This window comes from Terrapene carolina, unplaced genomic scaffold (genome assembly GCF_002925995.2).
Source record: "Terrapene carolina triunguis isolate 2854851 unplaced genomic scaffold, T_m_triunguis-2.0 Scaffold58, whole genome shotgun sequence".
Classification (NCBI taxonomy): Eukaryota; Metazoa; Chordata; order Testudines; family Emydidae; genus Terrapene; species Terrapene triunguis.
The window spans coordinates 105,729,185-105,755,084 of NW_020664409.1; positions in this window are offsets into that span (position 1 = coordinate 105,729,185).

A 25,900-nucleotide genomic window follows, 5' to 3' on the forward strand; every position below is an offset into this window, starting at 1 on the left:
TACACAGTATAAGTTTTAAACAAACAATTTAATAGTGTACACAGCAATGATGATTGTGAAGCTTGGTTGAGGTGGTGGAGTCCGAGGGTGGGATATTTCCCAGGGAATGCCTTACTGCTAAAGGATGAACTAGCACTCGGCTGAGCCCTCAAGGGATAATACATTGTTGTTAATTTAGCATCACATTCTACAAAGCAGCACGAATAGAAGGAGGGGAGACAGCATGGCAGAGAGAGACAGAGACATACACCGTGTGTGTGAGAGAGAGAGAGAGATGCGCATTGCCCCTTTAAGGATGCTGAGCCCACTCTAAGTACACTGCCCTTTTAAGTAGATCAGCAAGTTGAGACAGCAGCTGCTGCCAGCAAGCTCCCTCTGTCCTGAGCCCTGTTGTGTCCCCAGGGGCGGCTCCAGGCACCAGCGCAGCAAGCGCGTGCCTGGGGTGGCAAGCCATGGGGGGCGGCCTGCCGGTCGCCGTGAGGGCAGCAGTCAGGCTGCCTTTGGCAGCATGCCTGAGGGAGGTCCGCCGGTCCCACAGTTTCGGTGGCAATTCGGCGGTGGGTACGCCGAAGGCGCGGGACCAGCGGATCTCCCACAGGCATGCCGCCGAATCCGCGTTACCAGCGGACCGCCCGCAGGCGTGCCGCCAAAGGCTGCCTGACTGCTGTGCTTGGGGCGGCAAAATACATAGAGCTGCCCCTGCATGTCCCTCCCCTGCTCTATGGAGATGGGGTAAGCGGGGGGCAGGAGCAGGGGGGAGGGACATGTACTGTCATTAGCACTCTTTTTCCCCCTCCTCACCACCGCACAGCAAGCAAGAGGTTCCCGGGAGCAACTCCAAGGCAGAGGGCAGGAGCAGCACAAGGCAGTGGGGGAAGGGACAGCTGAACTGCCTGGCAATTGATAGCCTGCTGGGCGGCTGCCACCGGGAACTTAAGGGAGCAGGGAGCTGATGGGGGGCTGCTGGTCCACCCTGGTTCCAAGCCCCCACCAGCTAGCTCCAATGGGCTGCTCTTTCTGCAAGCAGTTAAAGCAGGCAGCTGCCAAACAACGTTATAAGGGAGCACTGCACAACTTTAAACAAGTATGTTCTCTAATTGATCAGCAACATAACAAGGAAACAACATTAACCAGGACGACATTAAGTGAGGAGTTACTGTATTTGGGAGTATTCCCTTTGAAAGCTTTACTACACATTTAATAAACAACAAGCCTGATTCTCATTTGCATTAAGGCAGTTTTGGCAGTACAATGCTGCCTTTAAATATAAACACAATTTGACCACTTTATATTGCCTCAAATATATATAGTGTGATGGATCTGCTAAGCAGGGGACTACAAATCCCATCAACCCCTTCCCTAGTACACATCTCCTTCCTCCTCTCCAGGTAAGGGGAAAGGTCCTGAACCAGGAGGTAGCTGGGCTCTGTTTGGGAGTGGGAGCAGCAGCCACATGACTAGCCAGGAGCTGCAAAGAAGCTGAATGCAGAAGCTGTATGGCAAGCAAGGAGCTGAATCGAAGCTGGAAGCAGAAAGATTTCCCCGAGAAAAGAACTGTCTGCAGAGCTGCATGTGGAGTAGGCTGTGTCTATCAGACACTACCGCTGGGTTCACTGGATTTTTGGGGGAGCAGCAGTGGCTGGGCAGGGAGACAGTGAGAGACACTAACTGAGCCTGGCTTGGAAATCCACAAAACTCCTATTGACTAGACAAGACTAGACTGGAGAGGGCACCCCAGGCACCAGGCCTGAAGAGCCCTGGTGCCTGGGGTGCCCAAACATTTACTGATTTTGCTCATTTTAAAGTGTAACTGTTACGCCTCTGTGCCTAGGGTGTTGCAGCCTTCCCCTTTCCTATCAGCCCTAGTAAAATACCCTTTCTGTTAGCCTTCTGTCTGAGTAATTATTGGGACCCACCAGGGCTAGCACCTACCTGCTGAAGCACCTATGGTGCTTGCCTCTAAGTCGCAGTACACCTTCCATGCTCCTGGCACTCTTAGGAGTTTGGTGTACTCCATTATGAAGCAGCCTCAATACTTAGAGTAAAATGGCCTTGATGTATATGAGAACCAGACCCAAAATATGAAATCAACAGAATAAATCCAAAAGCACATTTCTATTACGGAACAAAACAAGGAGGTGGAGGTGAAGTTGGGTGGGATGGCCATGAGTGATGAGGGATTATGTGGCAAAAGGGAACTGGCTGGTTCACTTAACAATATATTTTCAGGCTTTTTAATGTGAATTTTTTAAACATTGTAGAAGTTTTGCATAGTAAGTGTCTGTGTATTAGCTGGACTTCCCTAAAACACACTTTCAGTCATAACTCTTTAACAATATTTTTGTTTGGGAATTGTTTAAAAATCAGTTTTATACAAGCATCTTGAAATCCTGAAACTCAAATTATTTTTGCTTCTGAACTTGTTTCTCTTTCCACATTAACACTCATTTTCTATTGCAAGATTGCTCATCCCAATTGCTAGAGGGCTAGTGTGAATTTATATTTAGGAAACTAAGATGAAACACTTATTTTCAGCTAAAATAAACACACAAAGAATTACATAGACATTGCAAACACATGGAAGCACAATAAAAAGTGGGTGGTCTCGGTGTCCATGGCCCCTTAAATATGATGGAACTACATTTGTTTTAATGTGGTCAACATATGAGCATCAAAGAATTTTCACCAACGAGAAAGGTAATTGAATGATCTAAACTGCGGGTTTGAAATGCCTTGACTCTCTCAAACAAAATGTTCCAATCCCAGTAGGATCTACTCAGCCTTTTAACCTTTTGAGGTATGGAAGGTGTTGTTCCATGTACTTTATTGCCTCTGGATTTTTTTCAGATGAAACCTTGAAGCTCAGAATTTGGTCTGCTCTGCGTGATAGGGGTGGTTTATGTTTATAGTTTGCAAAGCACTTCATGATGAAAGGTGTTCTATAAATAAAACATTGTTATTCATAATTAATTAACTGGGCCATTCCTTTAAAATATATCTACAGAAAGGCGCTGCCATACTAAATAGATATGCTTAACACCCACGTGAGAATGGGGCGCCATTGCGCTAGTCACTATACAAACATAGGTTTTATAATCGAATAGACTAGACAAGATGGACAAAGGGTGAGGGAGGGGAATATAACATAATATGAAGTGCCCTATTTCTTTTCTTCACTTCACTGGGGTTTTTCAAGCACAAGGATCTCCACATTTACTACCCCTTCCCTCAGACGTGTCACAGCAAGCTGTCCTGTGCTGAAGGATGGAACAGTCCCTCTACAGCTCATCAGTACTTCTCATTACACCAGCTAGAGGGGTTTGATTTGGAGAAATGTGGGGTATTCTCTGCTATTCCCGGGCTAGGTGTGCTGACTCTATCCTTGCAACTGAGGAACAACTGGCTTCCAACACCTTCCCTTCTTTTGCTTAAAAGGCAAAATCAACCCAAAACAGCTTAATGGATTATATGTGGGAAGATAGTCCTTCCAACGGCCTGGCTGGGGAACACAATTAGTGATAACAGGCCAGATGCACTGTGCATGTAAATGGATGCAACCTGAGTGAAATCATTGGAAAGTCTGGTGTTGAATTAAACCCAGTATATCTGAAATGAGGACAGTCAAAGCCAAAACAAAACATTTGTTCTATTAGGACAGCATTACATTTTGTGTGCTGTGAAAGAGACTATTCGTTTTATTTTTAAACTAACTGAATTAAAAGTTGTATATGCAAAAATAACACTCTACCCCCTTTGAGTGAGTCACTTAAGAGAGTGTGTGCTTGTTTGCTAAGAGGGCCCCTTGAGGTTACAATTTCAGTTCTTTATTCTAAGGATTTTAAAAATAAGCGAGACCCCTAATAACTTCTGATATTTGTACCTACTGTGCCTAATTTCCAGAACTATTGCTATCACTAACAAAAGCACACCTTGCTTACTAGCAATTGCAGACCTTAGCAGATTTGGTTCAGATGCTAGCCAAATCAACCAAACTTCCTGAGTGTGCAATACAGGCCTGGAAATCATATGCAAACAGATTTCCTTGCGAGATTTCCACCACTTCCTGCCTCTTCCTGGCTCAGAAATACTCAAGCACAACTTTTCCCCTTATGGCTTTTGGCATTCTCACTTCTGGTCCTCTCTGGAACTCGTATATTCAAAGGTGTATTTATAACCACCCCCCAAAGAAATAACCCAAAAAAGCAAATTACTTTTCAAAAGCACAAACTAATTTTGGTTAGAATTGGGAGACCATTTTTATTTTACCCAAACCATTTCACCTATCTCTATTGCCCTTTCACGTGTGTTTCATACATGGGTGGTAATGGTTTGGCTTCACTGATTTATAATTCCTATGTACTTAAAAAGCTGTGACCAGCTTCTCTGGAGTTGGACCCTCATCTATCTTGGCTGATTAGACAGGAATGGTGTGCCATTGTGCTAGTTGCTATACAAACATAGGTTTTATAATCTTAGTAGACTAGACAAGACAGACAAAGGGTGGGGGAGGGAGAGAGATTCTTCCTGTTTGTATCCAGATACAATTCAAGGGGTGGGTAATTGTGGTATGTGTTGTGAAGGTTTAGAGTGACCAGTAGGGAGTATAGAACAGAGGTACGCCTCTGTGTAAATGGTAAGTAAAGTCAGTTTTTCATTCACCTGCACCATGGTGCATTGGGTTCCTGTAATCTCTGCATGGTGTCAGAATGGGATTAACAAAGATCCAACGGATCACAGAACATCCATAGGAAAAGGAAAGCAGACAAGCCAGCCCTCTAGCCCAGCTGGTAGAGCTAGCTGAACAGCCAGAGGAGAGGCCTGAAAACATAGAGCCCAGAGAGATCCGCTATGGTGAGTTCAGGCTGCAACAAGGTAGGAAAGTAAGACACTGGCTATGGCTACACTAAAGAGCTTATACCAGCGCAGCTGCACCGCTCTAAGCTCTCTAGTGTAGCCACTCTAAGCTAACAGGAGAGAGTTCTCCCATTGATTTAATTAATCTACACTCAACGAGTGATAGTAGCTATGTCGGTGGGACGAGCTCTCCTATCCACATAGTGCTATCCACACCAGTGCTTAAATTGGTGTAATATATGTCACTTGGGCGGTAACTTATTCACACCCCTGAGTGACATAAGTTATACCAACATAAGTGGTAGTATAGACATAGGCCTTGTCTACACGACAGCGGTGCGGGGGAGGGATCGATCTAAGTTACGCAACTTCAGCTACATGAATAATGTAGCTGAAGTCAACATACTTAGATCTACTTACCGCGGGGTCTACACTACGCTTGCACTTCTCGTTGAGGTGGAGTACAGGAATCGATGGGAGAGCGATCTGCAGTCTATTTAGTGGGTCTTAGACCTGCTAAATCAACCACCGATGCATCGATCACCGTGCGTCAATCTCCCGGTAAGTGTAGACCAGGGGTCGGCAACCTTTCAGAAGTAGTGTGCCGAGTTTTCATTTATTCACTCTAATTTAAGGTTTCGCGTGCCGGTAATACATTTTAACATTTTTAGAAGGTCTCTTTCTATAAGTCTATAATATATAACTAAACTATTGTTGTATGTAAAGTAAATAAGGTTTTTAAAATGTTTAAGAAGCTTCATTTAAAATTAAATTAAAATGCAGAGCCCCCCGGACCGGTGGCCAGGACCTGGGCAGTGTGAGTGCCACTGAAAATCAGCTTGTGTGCCACCTTCGGCACGCGTGCCATAGGTTGCCTACCCCTGGTGTAGACAAACCTATAGTTTCAGTGCCTGTGGGCTTGTCTGCACAGGGACACTGAGGACTGTTGATTTGAACTTACCAAAGGTGTGAATTAAAAGTGGATTAGTTAAACTGCATTAAATCACTGTATGGATGCTCTCCTTCAGAATTAAAGGGTCTTAATTTGGTTTAGCTTAATTCATTTTCAAAGTGAATTAAAGTGCAAGTGATTACCCAGATGAAGGAGCCTTAGTCAGTGAAGTATGTTGATTCATGCCCATAGTGACACGTGGGAAAATTCCTACCTCACCTGGCGGAGAAGTCAAAGCCACTACGAGCTTTTCTGAGCCCACAAAATTCCTGGTATTGGGGAATAAACAGAGTGAGGCATTCAGAAAACTAAAGTAAGACCTGAGCACTCCACCAGTTTTGGCCTATATAAACTAAGCAAAACTACCATAGTTTTTCTCCAAGAACAGTCACCTTCACTCGGGCAGCCAGAGACATGTGACCAACCCCCTGTCTGCCCACATAGAACCATTGGCATGTCCTCCAGATCCTCTCCATGCAGGAAGAGATCCATCTAGAGACAGATGGCCTCCTGCATTCCTGGAAGATTCCATGAGATTTTGAGAATTCAAGAAAGTCAGAGGATTAGTAGCTGGACGTATTAAAAGAACAGGATAAACCCCTGACACAAGGCTGAAGGTTCAGGGTAGTCTAGTCTGTCCTTCACAGGGTTGCTTATTCTTGTTGTGTGGATATTTTATTCCTGTTACATGTTGTTATTTTTGAAATTTGGCTAAAGGGTTTGTCACCCAGGGGGCATAGAGCAAGCAGGTGAGAGTCTGTGTTAACAGGAAATAAAGTCTTGTATTCACCCCATCCAGGGCATGCTGGGTTTCTGTAATCTCTATAGGAATGATCTTTGAGGAGGTTGATGGTAGCGTTGCTTCCTGCTCCTCTCGCTTTCCTCAAGCAGACCCTGCAGGAGGGTGCTCCCCACCCACCTCTCACTCCAGGCCCCCCAAAATTCATCATTAGGCCCCTACTCTGGGAGTGTCCCTAGCCGACCTCCGACATGCCAGCTGCATGACATCCAGCCGATCTGCCTCCGAACTGGACCTGAGAACATCTGTAAGAGTTTGTGCTTCATACCATCCCATCCACTTCCTCACCTTTGTGTCCTGCCCCCATGCTAAGTGGTGGGACCTGTTGCCACCTGCAGAGAGCAAGGAACTATGGTGGGTCAGTCTGTCCTTTATGCTGGTTCCATAGCTCACCAGGGATGTTAGGTGTGGCTCCTTCATGGGCATGTACCTGGCATGGTTCACAAACTCCCCTGACACATGGCCCTTTTGCAGGGAGAAGGAGACCCTGCTGCATGTGTGTGAAGTGTGTCGGGCTACAGCTCCTCTTCCGGCTCCCCCAGAACTTCTTATTGAGGTTCTGGCTGCACTTTTCCTAATTCTTACACATCCCATCTGTGGCCCCACAAAGTTGACCTCCTTGTCAACCTCCTGCTGGCACTGGCCAAGATGGCCATCCATCACACCAGGAGGAGGAAGCTGGACTGGGAGGATACTCTGTGACCAGGGCCGGCTCCAGCGTTTTTGCTGCCCCAAGCAGCGGAAAAAAAAAAAAAAAAAAAGGCGCGATCGGCGGCACTTCGGCGGCAGGTCTACCGTGCCGCTTTATTCTTCGGCGGCAATTCGGCGGCGGGTCCTTCTCTCCGAGAGGGACTGAGGGACCCGCCGCCGAATTGCCACCAAAGAGCCGGACGTGCCACCCCTTTCCATTGGCGCCCCAAGCACCTGCTTGGTGCGCTGGTGCCTGGAGCCGGCCCTGTCTCTGACTGTGGATGAGGGATTGGAAATAGGTCCCAATCTTGCCCACTGACTCCTTTGATGCCTTTGAGAAACAGTGGGTGCTGTCTGGGGATTTCTGCTCGGTGTCCCCCTCTCACTCCCTCACTTTTAACCTTTAACCTTGTTCCTATTCCGTTTTCTTTCATTGTCCCACACACTCACAAAGCAGCTTGGGCTTAGTGGTTCCTCCCCCTTAGTTGAGGGGGCAGGTCTGGACCTGCCTGTCCCAGTCCTGCAGATAGTACAGTAATGAACTTGAAAGCCCAGAATGGACTAGGACCTGATTATCTGGAACTACTTTTGACTTACAGCCCACTGTGGGAACTGGAGAATGCTCCACTTGTCTACTACAGCTTGACTTTGGGAAGTTTTATAGTGTGACACAAGAGAGTTTATTTTATTTAGTGCTTGGTTAAACGTTGGGGGTGAAATTCTAACACCATTCCCCAGCCCCTTTATGCTGGGTAAAAGGGCCAGAGTGGTGTAAGGGCTCTAATAGCCCCAGATCTGACCAGGGGAGAATTCCACTGATGCAGGAAATATGGAAGACATCTGCAGGCTCCCTTCCAAGGCCCCCGTGCAAGCCTTGGTATAGGGTGTGGGGCCCCAGTTGCCGTCCATAGATCAATCCAGAGAGGGTGCTGTGATATAGGTCTCCAAGTCTTTCTAAATTTCGCTTGGGGCCTCTCTCTCTCTGGCCCTCAGAGCTGCCTCCAATCTGAAGGAAGAAGAATTGGTTTAAAGCCACTTTAGCCATCCCTTGGCTGTAGATTCTGCACTGTGCCTGATCTAGGTGCATCACGGAATCTCACCCTTGCTCTACCTATAGTATTAAGGTGTATGGAATCCTTGGTTCTAGCATCTGAATCTAGAATCCCACAGTATTCTTGCCGGCAAGTTAAAGAAGTATGGGCTGGATGAATGGACTATAAGGTGGATAGAAAGCTGGCTAGATCATCGGGCTCAACGGGTAGTGATCAATGACTCCATGTCTAGTTGGCAGCCGGTATCAAGCAGAGTGCCCCAAGGGTCGGGCCTGGGGCCGGTTTTGTTTAATATCTTCATTAATGATCTGGAGGATTCATAGATTCATAGATGCTAGGACTGGAAGGGACCTCGAGAGGTCATCGAGTCCAGTCCCCTGCCTGCATGGCAGGACCAAATACTGTCTAGACCATCCCTGATAGACATTTATCTAACCTACTCTTAAATATCTCCAGAGATGGAGATTCCACAATCTCCTTAGCCAATTTATTCCAGTGTTTAACTACCCTGACAGGAACTTTTTCTAATGTCCAACCTAAACCTCCCTTGCTGCAGTTTAAGCCCATTGCTTCTTGTTCTATTCTTAGAGGCTAAGGTGAACAAGTTTTCTCCCTCCTCCTTATGATACCCTTTTAGATACCTGAAAACTGCTACCATGTCCCCTCTCAGTCTTCTCTTTTCCAAACTAAACAAACCCAATTCTTTCAGCCTTCCTTCATAGGTCATGTTCTCAAGACCTTTAATCATTCTTGTTGCTCTTCTCTGGACCCTCTCCAATTTCTCCACATTTTTCTTGAAATGCGGTGCCCAGAACAGGACACAATGGCGTAGACTGCACCCTCAGTAAGTTTGCAGATGACACTAAACTGGGAGGAGTGGTAGATACGCTGGAGGGTAGTGATAGGATACAGAGGGACCTAGACAAATTAGAGGATTGGGCCAAAAGAAATCTGATGAGGTTCAACAAGGACAAGTGCAGAGTCCTGCACTTAGGACGGAAGAATCCCATGCACTGCTATAGACTAGGGACCGAGTGGCTAGGCAGCAGTTCTGCTGAAAAGGACCTAGGGGTTACAGTGGACGAGAAGCTGGATATGAGTCAACAGTGTGCCCTTGTTGCCAAGAAGGCTAATAGCATTTTGGGCTGTATAAGTAGGGGCAGAGCTGGCTCCAGCTTTTTTGCCGCCCCAAGTGGCGGAAAAAAAAAGACAAAAAAGAAAAAGCCGATTGAGCTGCCGCCGAAAGCGAAGCGATTGACCTGCCGCCGAAGAAGAAGAGAGGGACTGAAGGACCCGCTGCTGAATTGCCGCCGCAGACTGGGACGTGCCACCCCTTTCTATTGGCCGCCCCAGGCACCTGCTTCCTTCGCTGGGGCCTGGAGCTGGCCCTGAGTAGGGGCATTGCCAGCAGATTGAGGGACGTGATCATTCCCCTCTATTCAACATTGGTGAGGCCTCATCTGGAGTACTGTGTCCAGTTTTGGGCCCCACACTACAAGAATGATGTGGAAAAATTGGAAAGAGTCCAGCAGAGGGCAACAAAAATGATTAGGGGGCTGGAGCACATGACTTATGAGGAGAGGCTGAGGGAACTGGGATTGTTTAGTCTGCAGAAGAGAAGAATGAGGGGGGATTTGATAGCTGCTTTCAACTACCTGAAAGGGGGTTCCAAAGAGGATGGATCTAGACTGTTCTCAGTGGTAGCAGATGACAGAACAAGGAGTAATGGTCTCAAGTTGCAGTTGGGGAGGTTTAGGTTGGATATTAGGAAAAACTTTTTCACTAGGAGGGTGGTGAAGCACTGGAATGGGCTACCTAGGGAGGTGGTGGAATCGCCTTCCTTAGAGGTTTTTAAGGTCAGGCTTGACGAAGCCCTCGTTGGGATGATTTAGTTGGGGATTGGTCCTGCTTTGAGCAGGGTGTTGGACTAGATGACTTCCTGAGGTCCCTTCCAACCCTGATATTCTATGATTCTATGATTTGGCTATGGCTTATTTAATTTGTTTGAATTTTTTATTTAATACACCTAGATGCCTTAGTGATGTTAAATAAATAACACATCTTGTAGGAGCAAAAGTCGCTTTTTACTCTGGTGCAATGAATCTACACTAGGGTTTGGCACTGGTGTAAACAAATAACCCAGAATAAACATGCTCTCTGATTCAGAATCTGGAAGGTTCAGTGTACTTAAAAAGAAAATCAAAAGCAATAAACATCCTGTCCTGTTTGGGCCCAAACAAAGACAAAAGGGCTTTCCTGAGTAGGAGTTAAAGTAAATAATGTAATGTGTACTTCAACCAACTTCCATAGAGGAAGCAAAAACCTACTGTTGTCTCAGCTCCAGATCTCTTTCCTCTTGTTGTGATGCCTCCTCAGATGGTCTGCTGGCAGTGAGACTCATCAACATTCCTAAAGAGACACCAGCCTGGTTTGCAATGGACATGGATGGTTGGCTGTGAGAGAGGTCATAACTATACCCGTACCAAAGCTGAGGGGAGAGTTTCTTTTACCCCATTAAGGCAGAGGACACTGAATTATGGTAAATAAAATGGCTAAATTCCATTTTAATGACTTGAAATTCTGGGACTGTTAAGAATCTGGATCTAGGAGTCTAGGTAATAAGCAAGAGGAATTGGAAATTCTCACTGATTAAAAGCAACTTGATGCAATTGGCATTACTGAAACCTGTTGGAGACTATCTCCATAAAGGGTGTTAAAATCACTGGATACAATCTGTTTATGAAGGATAGGCTGGCTAAAATAGATGGGGGTAGAAGGTAGCACTCTGCATTGAAGACACCATTAATTGTTTTAGTCATTGATAACTCAGCTACCACCTGAATCCATATACCTGCTAGAGCCTGCTGTTCTAACAATGTTCAGGGGGGGTATTATGGGGGTCTGTTACAGACCACCAAATCAAACCAGAGAGCAGGACAACCTGTTCCTTAAGCATCTATTTGTAATACGTGGAAAGAAAATTTGTGTTTATACCGGAGGACTTCAATCTAGAAGACATGCTGGAAGCCTCATGCAGCCAGGAATAAAACCTCACTGGAGTTTTAAAACATGACAGATAACTTTTTAACTCTCAAGATATTGCAGCCAACATGAGGTTACTCTATTTTAGGTTTCTTTATGATGAATAAAGATGAATTGATCACTGGACTGGAATTTGGTGGTTTCCTAGGGACCAGTGATCCATACCTGATTACATTCAATATAGGCAGAGAGCGAACAGTTCCAACTAGTAGCATATACATGTAATACTTTAAAAGGGATAGTCTCCTAAAGCTGAGGAAAATTATGAATGAAATTCATTGAGCAGAAAAATTTAGACAGAACAGCATGAATGGAAATTGGGAGATGTTTAAAAAGCATTTACTAGGTGGCCAAAAATGCCACAATTCTGAAAGAGGACAACTTTGTTAAAAGCCCATGCTTGTTAAAAGAGGAAATCAAGGCAGCAGTTAGAAATAAAAATTCATATATAACAAATGTTAAAAAAACGGTTAAAGAGAAAAATGTTTAAATTAGCAGTAATTAAGTGTAGAAAATTGATAAGGTAAGCAAAAGACAGCAGGGAAAAAAAACATGTCTGGCAGGGTCTAGGACACCAAGGAGGAGTTTTTAAAGTATATCAGGAACAAAAGAAATCCTAACAATAGTGTAGGTTCACTACTAGATGGAGAGGATAAAATTAATCATCATCATGCAGAAAAGGCAGAAGTTTTTAATATTTCTGTTCTGTATTTGAAAAGAAGCAGAGTGATGCACTTATATCACACAAGAATGATGAACTACTTTACAATACATTCATACTATGGAGGATATTCAACAACATCTACTAAGGCTAACCATTTAAAAATCAGCAGGCCTGGATAACTTGCACCCAAGAGTCATAAAAGAGTTGACTGAAGAGATCTCCGGACCACTAATGTTAATTTTCAATAAATCTTGGAATACAGGGGAAATTCCAGAAGATTGAAAAAACAATGAGGAGTACTTGTGGCACCTTAGAGACTAACAAATTTATTTGGGCATAAGCTTTCGTGGACTAAAACCCACTTCATCAGATGAAGGTGACAGCCCCCAACTAAAACCTCTCCAGCACGTCATCAAGGGTCTACAACCTATCCTGAAGGATGATCCCTCACTCTCACAGACCTTGGGAGACAGGCCAGTCCTCGGTTACAGACAGCCCCCCAACCTGAAGCAAATATCAGCAACTACACACCACACAACAAAAACACTAACCCAGGAACCTATCCCTGCAACAAACCCCGTTGCCAACTCTGTCCACATATCTATTCAAGGAACACCATCATAGGACCTAACTACATCAGCCACACCATCAGGGGTTCATTCACCTGCACATCTACCAATGTGATATATGCCATCATGTGCCAGCAATGCCCATCTGCCATGTACATTGGCCAAACCGGACAGTCTCTACACAAAAGAATAAATGGACACAAATCAGACATCAAGAATTATAACATTCAAAAACCAGTCAGAGAACACTTCAATCTCCCTCGACATTCAATAACAGACTTAAAAGTGGCAATTCTTCAACAAAAAAACTTCAAAAACAGACTCCAATGAGAAATTGCAGAACTGGAATTAATTTGCAAACTGGACACCATCAAGTTAGGCCTGAATAAAGACTGGGAGTGGATGGGTCACTACAAAAATTAAAAACTAATTTTCCCATGTTAATTTCCCCCTACTGTTACTCACACCTTCTTGTCAACTGTTTGAAACATGCCACCCTGATTACCACTACAAAGGTGATTTTTCCTCCTGTTGATAATAGCCCACTTCCACTTTAATTGAATTGTCTCATTAGAACTGACCCCCCCACACACACTTGGTAAGGCAACTCCCATCTTTTCATGTACTGTGTATATCTATCTGCCTACTGTATTTTCCACTCCATGCATCTGATGAAGTGGGTTTTAGCCCATGAAAGCTTATGCCCAAATAAATGTTAGTCTCTAAGCTGCTACAAGTACCCCTCTTTGTTTTTGCTGATACAGACTAACATGTGTAGTAACAGGTGTAACATGACTACCACTCTGAAAGAAGATTGGAAGTATACTAAAATCAAGCTAACATTCAGAAAGGGCCAGGAGGATGACTTGGGTAATTGTAGGTTGGTTAGCTTGACATCAATCCCAGACAAAATAATGGGAAAGCTAATATGGCATTCAAACAATAAAGAATTAAAGAACAGGAATAATGCCCGTCAACATAGTTTTATGGGAAATAGGTCTTTTAAAACAAACCTGACTTCATTTTTTACTGAGATTACAAGTCTGGTAGATAAAGGAAACTGTATACAGTAACTCCTCGCTTAGCGTTGTAGTTATGTTCCTGAAAAATGCTACTTTAAGTGAAACAATCTTAAGCGAATCCAATTTCCCCATAAGAATTAATGCAAATAAGGGTGGGTTAGGTTCCAGGGAAATTTTTTTTGCCAGACAAAAGACTATATTATATATATACTCACACACACACACACATATACACAGTATAAGTTTTAAACAGTTTAATACTGTACACAGCAATGATGATTGTGAAGCTTGGTTGAGGTGGTGAAGTCAGAGGGAGGAAGAGGGTGAGATATTTCCCAGGGAATGCCTTACTGCTAAATGATGAACCAGCACTCGGCTGAGCCCTCAAGGGTTAACACGTTGTTAATGTAGCCTCACATGCTACAAGGCAGCAGGAATGGAGGGAGGGGAGACAGCATGGCAGAGAGCGACACACACCGTGTGTGTGTGTGTGAGAGAGAGAGAGAGAGAGACAGAGACACACACCATGCGTGCGTGAGAGAGAGATGCGCATTGCCCCTTTAAGTACGTTGATCCCACTGCCTTTTTAAGGAGATCAGGAAGTTGAGACAGCAGCTGTTGCCAGCAAGCTCCCTCCATCCTGAGCCGTTTCATGTCCCTCCCCCCCCCGCTCTGTGGAGATGGGGTACAGGAGCGGTGGGCAGGAGTGGGGGAAGGGGGACACCCTGACATTAGCACCCCTCTTCCCCACTCCCGCACAGCAAGCAGGAGGCTCCCGGGAGCAGCTCCAAGGCAGAGGGAAGGAGCAGCACATGGCCGTTGGGGGAGGGACAGCTGAACTGCCGGCAATTGATAGCCTGCTGGGCGGCTGCCGCACAGGGAACTTAGGGGAGGTGGGAGCTGATGGGGGGCTGCCGGCAAACCCTGGTTCCAAGCCCCCACCAGCTAGCTCCAATGGGCTGCTCTTTCTGCAAGCAGTGGATAATGCAGGTGGCTGCCAAACAACGTTATATGGGAGCATTGTGCATCTTTAAACGAGCATCAGAGGGGTAGCCGTGTTAGTCTGGATCTGTAAAAAGCAAGAGAGAGTCCTGTAGCACCTTTAAGACTAACAGATGGTTAAACAAGCATGTTCTCTAATTGATCAGCAATGTAACAACGAAACAACCTGGACGACGTTAAGTGAAGCGTTACTGTAGATGTAACTTAGACTTTTGTGAGATGTTTGACTTGGTATAAGACATTCTGATTAAAAGCACTATACAATATCAATAAAACATGTTAAATGAATTCTGAACTGGCTGACTGATCTCAAAAAATAGTTGTTGATGGAGAATTGTCTTTGAATAGGGGTGTTTCTAGTGGGGTTCCATGGAGATTGGTACTATGCCTGACAATATTCAATATTTTGACCAAAGATATGGAAGTAAATATAAAATCATTGCTGATAACATTTGTGGATGACACAAAGATTGGTGGAGTGATGCATAACTATGAGGACAGGACAGACATACACTGCACTACAAAGAGCTTGGTAAGCTGGACCTATTCAAGCGAAATGTATTTTAATACAGCCAAATACAAGGTCATATATCTTGGAACACAACATGCTGGCTGTACATACAGAATGAGGGACTGTATCCAGGAAACTAGTGACTCTGAAGAGAATTTAGGGATCATAGTGGAGAAACAATTGAATGTGAGCTTCCAGTGCGATGCTGTGGCAAAATGCACTAATGCAATCCTTAGAAGTATGTATAAGAGAGTAGGGAGGTGATTTTTACCTCTGTACTCACCACTGGTGTGACTGATAGAAGAACACTGTGTATAGTTCACATTTTAAGAAGGATGTTGAAAATCTGGAGACGGTGCAGAGAAGAGCCACAGAAATGATCTGAGGGCTGGGGGAAGGAGGAGGGGGAGCCTTATAGTGAGAGACTTAAGAAGCTCAATCTGTTTAGTCGATCAAAAAGATTGACTGGTGATGTGATTATGATGAATGAGTACCTACCTGGTGAGAAAATAGCGAGTATGAAAGGGCTTTTTAATCAAGCAGAGAACACTATAAAAAAAATGGCTGGAAGTTAAAACCTAACAAATTCACCTTAGAAATAAAGTACAACATTGTAATGGTGAAGGTGAGTAACCACAGGAACAAACTACCATGGTAAGTAGTGGATTCTGCATTTCTTTATGTCTTCAAATCAAATACGCCTTTATGGAAAATATGCTTTAGCCAACCACAAAATATTGGGTTCAATACAGGGGTAATTGAGTGACATTCTTTCATCTGGGTTATACAGAAAGTCAGACTAGATAATCTAATGGTCGGTCCTGGCCTTAAAATCTATGAAAAGCTGCTGTTCAGGATGCCACTGGAGTTATAAGCCTACTGCTGGCATGTGCAGTGTTTGTGGATGATAAAGCATTGTGTTTAGCAGGCAGCAAACTCAGCATAGTGCCACATACTGGTACAGGGGACTAACGCCAGCAAGGGAAGCACAGTGGGAACTATCACTTTGCTTTTTCACTGTAAAATGAATCTGTCAGGACTCAGGTGGGAGCCAGCAGAGGGGTAATTAGCTCAGCATCTTGAGAATCCATTCTGGAGGCCTGGAAGGGTGCTAGCAGAGGCATAGGGTTTTATTGAAGATGTTGGTCTCCGAGGCATTATTTTAATTCTAGTGCTTCTAGATAGCTAGCGTTCAATGAAATTTCATCTAGATAGTGTGAGAGCTCGCCAGCGTTCTGTGTATATCCAAAGAGGCTGTTGCAGATGTTAAATGTGATAAGTGATCCAGAAAACTACCGACAGTGCTTGTCACCAGCTGTGCAAAACCTTGGTTAAAGGGACTGCATAGTGCAATCAAGGTTTCAGAGCATTTCCCTTGAACTTTCAAGGGATAAATCCATTGTTTCAATCCAAGTCCAGAAGGGGTTGAATGATTCTTTGTGAAACACATGTTCCCAGACCTTGGCAGCAATGCTGAATGTGTACCACTAACAGGAGAACACAGGAGTATCCTGGCAGGAAATGCAGTATCATTAAAAACAATGGCCAATTCTCAGTCTTTCAAACTGAAGACAAAGCCTGAGCATGTTTAGACAAAGGGAGCATAGAACTGAGTTGCACTGAGCGTAGTATATGAGCAAAAGCTGAATATCCTGTGGTCAGAGGAAAGTTGGAATTGTCATGCTCTGCTGAAGAAGAAAGTGTGTCTGGTGACTTTATTTTAACCTCACAGTAAAGGGTTCAGGGCAGCTGATGGCTTAATTACAAATCTGGGCTCCAATTTGATTCCTTTTTTTAAAAAACCTGTGAAGGTTTCTGGGCTGTAGCCAAATTAATTTTTGTTACACCCATTACTACATCACTGGCAGCAACACCAGTGTACTTCCTCTATTGTTTAGCAAATCCTTTGGATGGCTGCTTCCCTCGTTCACATCTCACTTCGCTCAGCCTGAGCTGATGAAAATACTGTGCATGTCAGTGAAATAAGGGGAGAGATTTGTAGTGGCAGGGAAGCATGAGTCAAAATAACAGATGCTGTTCAATGTAAAAGGAAACAATTCAGAAAGGAGGTCAGCTGGGAGAGTTAGTGGCTGAGAAAGATGACACCACTGCTGAAGTTCTAGCCTTGTCCCTTGTTCTCAGAAATAGAGTGGACTTAGGGAGGCAGTGTGACCTAGTGGCTGGAGCACTGGACTGGGACTTAGGAGACCTGGGTTCTATTGTCAGCTGGGTGACCTTGGGCAAGTCACTTCCCCCTCTGCAACTCAGTTTCCCCCTCTGCAAAGTGGTATGATGCCACTGCCCTCCTTTGTAAAGCACTTTGAAATCTACTGATAAAAAAGTACTATGTTAGATCCAGGTACAATAATAATAGTAATGTTCCCTGGTGGAAGGGAATGGCTCTCTAGACATTGAACACATACAAAAGTGAGGTTGATGGGGTCCAGAAAGTGAGCAGTAGCCAATATACTTACATTGGCCAGAAAACCAGTAAAAGCCTAGGGCATCTTAGGGGAGCCAAATGACTTGATATTGAAGTGTAAGGTGCTTTTGAAATGCTGAGAGAGAGTAAAGGGAGGAAACTGTGGGGTTTCAGCAAGTGATCAGAAGAGTTCCCTTCCTCACGCAACATAGGGAAGAAAAAGAAAATGATTAAAGCCACTCGTTTTAGGAAAATCAAAGATTTCTCATGTTCTTTCATACTGTGACCCTATATTCATCCTCTCGACATTGTTCTCCTCAGATGGGCTCCGGAATCCTTTGCTTCAGTTCTCACAGTGCTTTGTTAGGGCTGCCATAGAATTTGACAGATTGGTGTGGGGGGTACTTCTGGCATTTCAGAAGGATCAGTTGCATGTGGGTGAATAGATCCATTTCAGCAGAAGGCTGGAGAACAGGGGCCTGATTTTCACTTACACCATTTTCCATCAGAGTAGCTCCATTGACTTCAGAAGAATCAGGCCCAAGGAAAGGGATGGGAGCAAGCTTGTCATTTCCAAGACAAATGCTGGCAACCCAGAATGAGAGCTGTCGCTACAGTGTTATGAACATGAAATGCATGTTGCAGGTCATATTCATAATATATCCACCTGGAAGCATCTAAACAGAGCAGAGCCTGAAAGACAGATGCCACCATAAAGTGCAGTGTATACTAATTTCTTGCTCAAAGAATTTGAAAATAATAGATAGGCTGTAAACAAAACCCCTTCAGCATGATATAAAACCATGCATTATTATTCTAATGTTGAAAAGACACAGATGTACTTTATGTACGGTAATTATTTCAAGCAGTAGAAAAGAAAGAAAAAAAAAGCCTGCAGTGGCCCATAGCAAATCAGGCATTCACCTGGAATCCGTGCTAATGAACCCAGCACCAGATCAAAAGCCAAAGATGACTCCAACTGAGAAGGATATTAAAAATTATGAGATAAAAGGAAACCAGCTTGTGTGACTTTTTTCCTTCTACAAAATAAAAGGTAAAATGTAATCCCTTCCCCCCCCAGCACCTGTTATTTGGTATCACTGATTAAAAAAAGACTCCGTGGAAGTTTCCAATACTCTTTTCAGGGGATGATTAGTACACAACATAATGAATAACCTGACATTTCTCTTCCAGTTTTCACAGGTGGAGGTTAAAAACTACACAAGTAGGGTCAGGAACACTGATACATTTGTTAAAATAATGGAAACCAAACACCTAGACTCCTTTAAAATACTAGAGCAGGAAATATGTCAACTGCGTTGAACCATGGAATAGACTAAAACAATCTCATTTCAAACCAGGTGGAGATATAGTACATACAGTTTTGTTAAAGAGGCAGTGCCAACAACCCTTAATATAAGAACATAAGAACGGCCGTACCGGGTCAGACCAAAGGTCCATCCAGCCCAGTATCCTGTCTACCGACAGTGGCCAATGCCAGGTATCCCAGAGGGAGTGAACCTAACAGCTAATGATCAAGTGATCTCTCTCCTGCCATCCATCTCCACCCTCTGACAAACAGAGTCTAGGGACACCATTCCTTACCCATCCTGGCTAATAGCCATTAATGGACTTAACCTCCATGAATTTATCTAGTTCTCTTTTAAACCCCGTTATAGTCCTAGACTTCACAACCTCCTCAGGCAAGGAGTTCCACAGGTTGACTGTGCGCTGTGTGAAGAATCTCTCCTCATATGGGACCCATTCCAAACCCCTAATCATTTTAGTTTGCCCTTAAGACTTCTGAAAATCACTTACCTCTAAATATTATTTTTTGTACTATCCTGCTGTTCCTTTTTCAGTCATGTCATTCAATGAGAGACTACATTAAAAAATCCAAATTCTCAGTAATATTTTACAAACTGAGAATTGGGTGGATTATCTTCCCCGTGTAACAGTCCGTTCTGCTGAAGAGCACTGAAGACTAGAGTTACCTATAGGGCTAAGCTGCTCTAAGTTCAATTTTTTTTTTCAGAAATGCTTGCTTAGTTTGGGAGTATTAATGTATCTTATCTAGTAGAGTGTAAAATAAGACTATTTAAAACTTTACAAATATCAGGAAAAAAAAAAAGGTCTTGTTTTACCATTTCCTTTATGCAAGGTCATTCTCCATGGCAGGCCTATACGTATATGTGACATTTGTTAGCAGCGTGCATGCTAGGCATAATAATGAGTGGGATCCAGCAATTATATGCAGGTTGGGTTGGCACGAAGTCTGCACTTCAAGATCTGACCCAATATGATATGTGTGACGAGATCCCCAGGGTGCAGCCTGGGACTGTGGGACCGCTGTGCCCCCTTAACTCTCCAGCCTGGGCTGTCTCTCACAATGCTTTGCTAGTGACAAGCAGCAAACTCCTCCAGGCTCTGTTATCCCTCAGCACAACTGCATGTGGAGCCCCACACCCAGCTAGATTGCATGAATGCTCCCTGAGCCACTCGTGAATCACACAGAGCATTTTGTGAAATGCTCAGGGAGATTAGAGAGGTTATTAAAATAAAAAAACTCAATAATAATGCAGTGATAAAATTTCTTGATACCTTAAATGATTGCTTCTTGGAGCAGCTAGTCCTGGAACCCACAAGAAGAGAGGCAATTCTAGATTTAGTCCTAAGTGGAGCACAGGCTCTGGTCCAAGAGGTGAATATAGCTGGACCTCTTGGTAATAGTGACCATAATATAATTAGAAAGGCCAAAAAAGAATTTGAAGAACAGCTAGTCAAAGACTCAAAAAGTAATAGCAAATTTTTTTTAAAGTACATCAGAAGCAGGAAGCCTGCTAAACAACTAGTGGGGCCAGTGGATGATCAACATGCTAAAGGAGCACTCAAGGGAGTTAAGGCCATTGCGGAGAAACTAAATGAATTCTTTGAATTGGTCTTCACAGCTGAGGATGTGAGGTAGATTCCCAAACCTGAGCCATTCTTTTTAGGTGACAAATCTGAGGAACTGTCCCAGATTGAGGTGTTATTAGGGGAGGTTTTGGAACAAATTGATAAACTAAACAGTAATAAGTCACCAGGACCAGATGGTATTCACCCAAGAGTTGTGAAGGAACTCAAATGTGAAATTACAGAACTACTAACTGTAGTCTGTAGTCTATCATTTAAATCAGCTTCTGTACTAAATGGCTGGAGGATAGCTAATGTGATGCCAATTTTTAAAAAGGGTTCCAGAGGCGATCTCGGCAATTACAGGCTGGTAAGCTTGACTTCAGTACTGGGCAAACTGGTTGAAACTATAGTAAAGAACATAATTGTCAGACACATAGATGAACATAATTTGTTGGGGAAGAGTCAACATGGTTTTTGTAAAGGGAAATCATGCCTCACCAATTTACTAGAATGCTTTGAGGGGGTCAACAAGTATGTGGACAAGGAGGATCCTTGGATATAGTGTACTTAGATTTTCAAAAAGACTTTGACATGGTCTCTCGCCAAAGGCTCTTAAGCAAAGCTGTCATGGGATAAAAGGGAAGGTCCTCTTATGGACTGGTAACTGGTTAAAAGATAGGAAACAAAGGGTAGGAATAAATGGTCAGTTTTCAGAATGGAGAGAGGTAAATAGTGGTATCCTCCAGGGGTCTGTTCTGGGACCAATCCTATTCGACGTATTCATAAATGATCTGGAAAAAGGGGTAAACAATGAGGGGGTAAAATTTGCAGGTGATACAAAACTACTCAAGATAGTTAAGTCCCAGGCAGACTGCGAAGAGCTACTAAAGGATCTCTCAAAACTGGGTGACTGGGCAACAAAATGGCAGATGAAATTCAATGCTGATAAATGCAAAGTAACGCACACTGGAAAACATAATCCCTACTATACATATAAAATGATGGGGTCTAATTTAGATGTTAACACTCAAGAAAGAAATCATGGAGTCATTTTGATGGTTCTCTGAAAACATTCACTCAATATGCAGCGGCAGTCAAAAAAGTGAACAGAATGTTGGGAATCATTAAGAAAGTATAGATAATAAGACAGAAAATATCATATTGCCTCTAGATAAATCCATGGGACGCCTGTGACGTTGCAGTCTATATGGTTTTATAAAAATACGATAATAAGTGAATATAATGTAACTGGGATATGACAAGTGAATATAATGTAATTGGGATATGCTTCATGCAAAAGGTCTCTTGTAAGGTATCATTACAAAGCTTATAATCTACTGAGTGTGATCATCCTATTTGTATAAATGTACCACTCTTGTATCTAAAACTAGAAATATAAAATATAACTCTGAAGGCCTATTGTAATTATGGAAAGTGTGGGCCATTAATGGTGGTTTGGAATCTTGATGACTCCCATTAACCAGGACCATTGTCTGCAGATGTCTGTGTTTTACCAAAAGCACCAGGTTAAAGATGGATTCCAGTTCAGGTGACATGATCACATGTCACTGCAAGACTTCATTACCCACTTGCCAGCACACACACATACAGGAAGACTCACAGGTAAAACAAAAACTAGGGGTCACGAAATGAAATTAATAGGCTGCAGATTTAAAACAAACAAAAGGAAGTATTTTTTCACACAATGCACAGTCAACCTGTGGAACTCCTTGCCAGAGGATGTTGTGAAGGCCAAGACTATAACAGGGTTCAAAAAAGAACTAGATAAGTTCATGGAGGATCGGTCCATCAATGGCTATTAGCCAGGATGGACAGGAATGGTGCCCCTTGCCTCTGTTTGCCAGAAGCTGGGAATGAGTGACAGGGGATGGATCATTTGATGATTACTTGTTCTGTTCATCCCCTCTGGTATTGGCCACCGTTAGAAGACAGGAAACTGGGCTAGATGGACCTTTGGTCTGACCTAGTATGGCCGTTCTTATGTTCAGAGAAAGGCACCAGCTAAATCCCCCCAGCTCCCTGCCTTGTACCTGCCTTGTACCTCAGGAATACATGTTTGCATAAATGTTTGCAGAATGAGGACTTAACTTTTCACCATTTGTACAGTGGTACTGGAACATTTTTTATAGTGGGTGGAAGGTGGAAACCATGTATTTGGGTTTTTATTACTATTTCAAGCCAGGGGGTGCAGCAGCTCCCCCAACACTTCTAGTTTCAGCACCTACGCATTTGTACATGTTATACCCTTAATCACAAGACTCAGCTTTTCAAAGAGAACATTGTTTATTCTGGGATTCAAACCTTTTACTTTGGAAGCTTCTTGCAGGCAGAGACTGCCTTGGTACACATCTTGTCTTGCAGCAACAGCACATGCTCTGAACATGCTAGTCCTTGCTGTAGCTCAATTACTGTGCCCCTTTCCTATTCTTAAAGGGGCAGCTCCCATTTCTCCTAATATATACAACAATAAAAAATTCAACTTATTACTAAATATAAACAATATGAATCTAGTACTAAAACATCCATTTCAGGGACCTCACATACAATTTTTCAATTTTTTTGCATTTGGGACATTGAAACTAGGTTAGTCAGTTTCACTTCTATTTCTAATCCGTTTTCCCTCCTGGTTCTAGTTCAATGTTTGGACTGTAAACAATGCAGTGAAATGGTTAAATCCAAGCAAAACAAAAAGTCTTAACATTAAAAAAAAAAGTATTCTGAAAATATTGCTATTTAATCTTGTTTTTTGTAAAACTTTTTGTTTTTAAACACAACCTACATTTTTGTACCTGCCACTTACAGCTTTTAAGTTCAAACAGAACTGGGCAGCTGAAAGTGAAGGCATGTGATAACTTGTCTAAAATGTTAACCAGTTCAGGGAAATCTGGTGTTGAACTGGTTTAACAATAGTGCCCGATATAGTGAGGATTGTACTTTCAGCTCAATGGCTCATGAAGGAAAAATTCCTGCGTAGATAATCAAAATCCAGATTTCAAAGTGATAATGCTAAAGGAATCCACAAGAATCAGTGTAAATATGAACCACACATTTTTACCAAATGGCCTAATTAAAGTAGCCAAATATCTCTTTACTTCTAAACAAAGAGATCTTATGTCATTCTTTAAAAGTTACAAATTGATTGCAGATGAAGCACACGAGAAATGAAGACACAGTTCTTTAAAAGCTAGTTAATAAACTTTGGGAAAGATTCATGAATCACTGCCTGGATCTCTGATATGGCAAGTTTACTGATAATCTGTCCCTGCAGGGGCGGCCTTAGACTAGCTGCGAGCAACTGGCGCCCCAGGCGAACCATGCAATCAGCGTTCCCACCCCCAAACCCGAAAGGCAGATCTAGGCTGAGGTTTTTGGTAAACTGGGAAACATTTTGCCCCTTTTTTCCTTTTAATGTTTTTTAAGCGTTTTTTTTTTAAACAGAGGCTTAATTATTCGGTTTGTCTGTCCGTCTGTCCAACCAATGTTTCTGAGATCAGATAAAATAGAGACACGAAATTTTCAGAATAGATTTGTACACAACAGCTAGATGATATTTCAGACCGATTTCAAATAAAAATGCTAATTATAATTTTTATTATTACAAATCCAAAATCATTCATTACACTATCCTGCTTTAACTGCCATTACCACCACATCCGATATAGAAATAAATAAGAAAACTCTTCAATGAACTTTAACCTGTGTTTACAAAACACTCGGAATAAAAAACACTCTTTGCTCTTAAAACATGACTTTTCTTGCTTTAAGTTTTGAAAACTCAGTCACTAGTTCTTTTAGATCCAATTTTCCAGCTATTTCATGCTCTATTGACATTGTGGCCAGTCCAACAAGTCTCTCTTGCACCATTGCTGAACGCAGATATGTTTTTATCAATTTTAACTTTGAGAAGCTACGTTCCCCACTAGCTACGGAAACTGGCGAAGTTAAAAGAATGCGTAGAGCTATAAAAATATTTGGAAAACTGTCTGTGAGTTTATTTTCACAAACAAACTTCAGTACGTCTTCAGGAATAGAATGTTTCTTAAGTTGTCTTGAAAAAGCCTGAAGCTCACTACACAAATCTGTAGCGTCAATGTCTTTTGAATTTTCATGAGTCAATTCCAACTCCAGTTTTATACAAATTTCTCTTATCTGTTTTGCTGTTTTCTTTTGCAAGCGTGGATATCATATAGAAAGCCAAATACTGACTCTAGCTGCTGCATCTGTTGGAATCTTTCGTCAACCGAATGAATAGCAGTATCAAGGACTGCGGAGTAGAAATTCACTTTGAACCTTTGTTTTGGGTTCTGAATGGGTGTGTCTCGTCCTTCATACGAAAACTGCTGTTTCTTTTGCTGAATGCGAATTGGCTTTGGTTCAAATTCTGTCAGAAAGTCTATTTCTTCAGCAAGCTCGAGAGAATCTACCAGTGTTCTTTTGAACCCTTCATCTCTTCTGAATTCCTCCAGAATATTTTTAGTTTGCTGCAGTTTTTGAATAGCAGAATGTATGTCCAAGTTCTTTTCCTGAAGGTGCTTACTGGTGAGGTTAATCTCAAAAAGGATATTATACTACAAAATGAGTGAAGTCACAAATTTGAACTTGGAAAGGCCATTTGCAAGAGCTTCTGTATCTGAACGTGCCGTATTGCCAGATGATCCAGTAAAGGTAGTATCATCAGAAATTTCAATTAGGGCATCATAAATGTTTCCAAGTTCGTAGCAAAGAGGCTTCAAAGCATCAATGTGACTCTCCTATCTTGTCTGACTAAGTGGTTTCACAGTTAGAGAATTCACATGGTGAGTCATAATCTCCCAATGGCGTGTTGAGCCTGAGAAAAAACACATAAACACGTTGCACCAGGTCAAAGAAACTGCTTACCTCCAAACAGCATTTAGCAGCATCATTGACAACCATTCAGAGAATGCGCACTGCAAGGAATGAAAAAGGCCCTAGGATTGATTTTCATCATTCTCCTTTGCACACCATTGTCTTTACCCTTCATATTACTCCAATTATCATAGCCTTTGCCACGTAAGTTTTCAACAGATAAGGACATTGTTTCAAGCTCTTGTAGAATAGTTTCAGTCATAAATTCTCCAGTCGTCTCCTTCAGTGGTAAGAAACCCAAAACATGTTCCTTTATGAGCACTTCAACATTATCTTCATCTGCAGACTTTTCCATACAGGTCTGTCGCATCTTACGCACATTTAACATGCGCGATTTCAGCTTTACGCGGTTGGGGGGGAAAAAAAATAAAAGTGTGGGCGATTCCACCAGCGTGAGACGCGAATCTGCTGTTCCCACTAAAATATTTTTTGTGGGGGACTTGACAGCAACAGCATGTCTTTAGGCCTGTGATAAGGTTCTCCCCTATAATAACCCTGGAGGGTTGGCAAAAACAAAA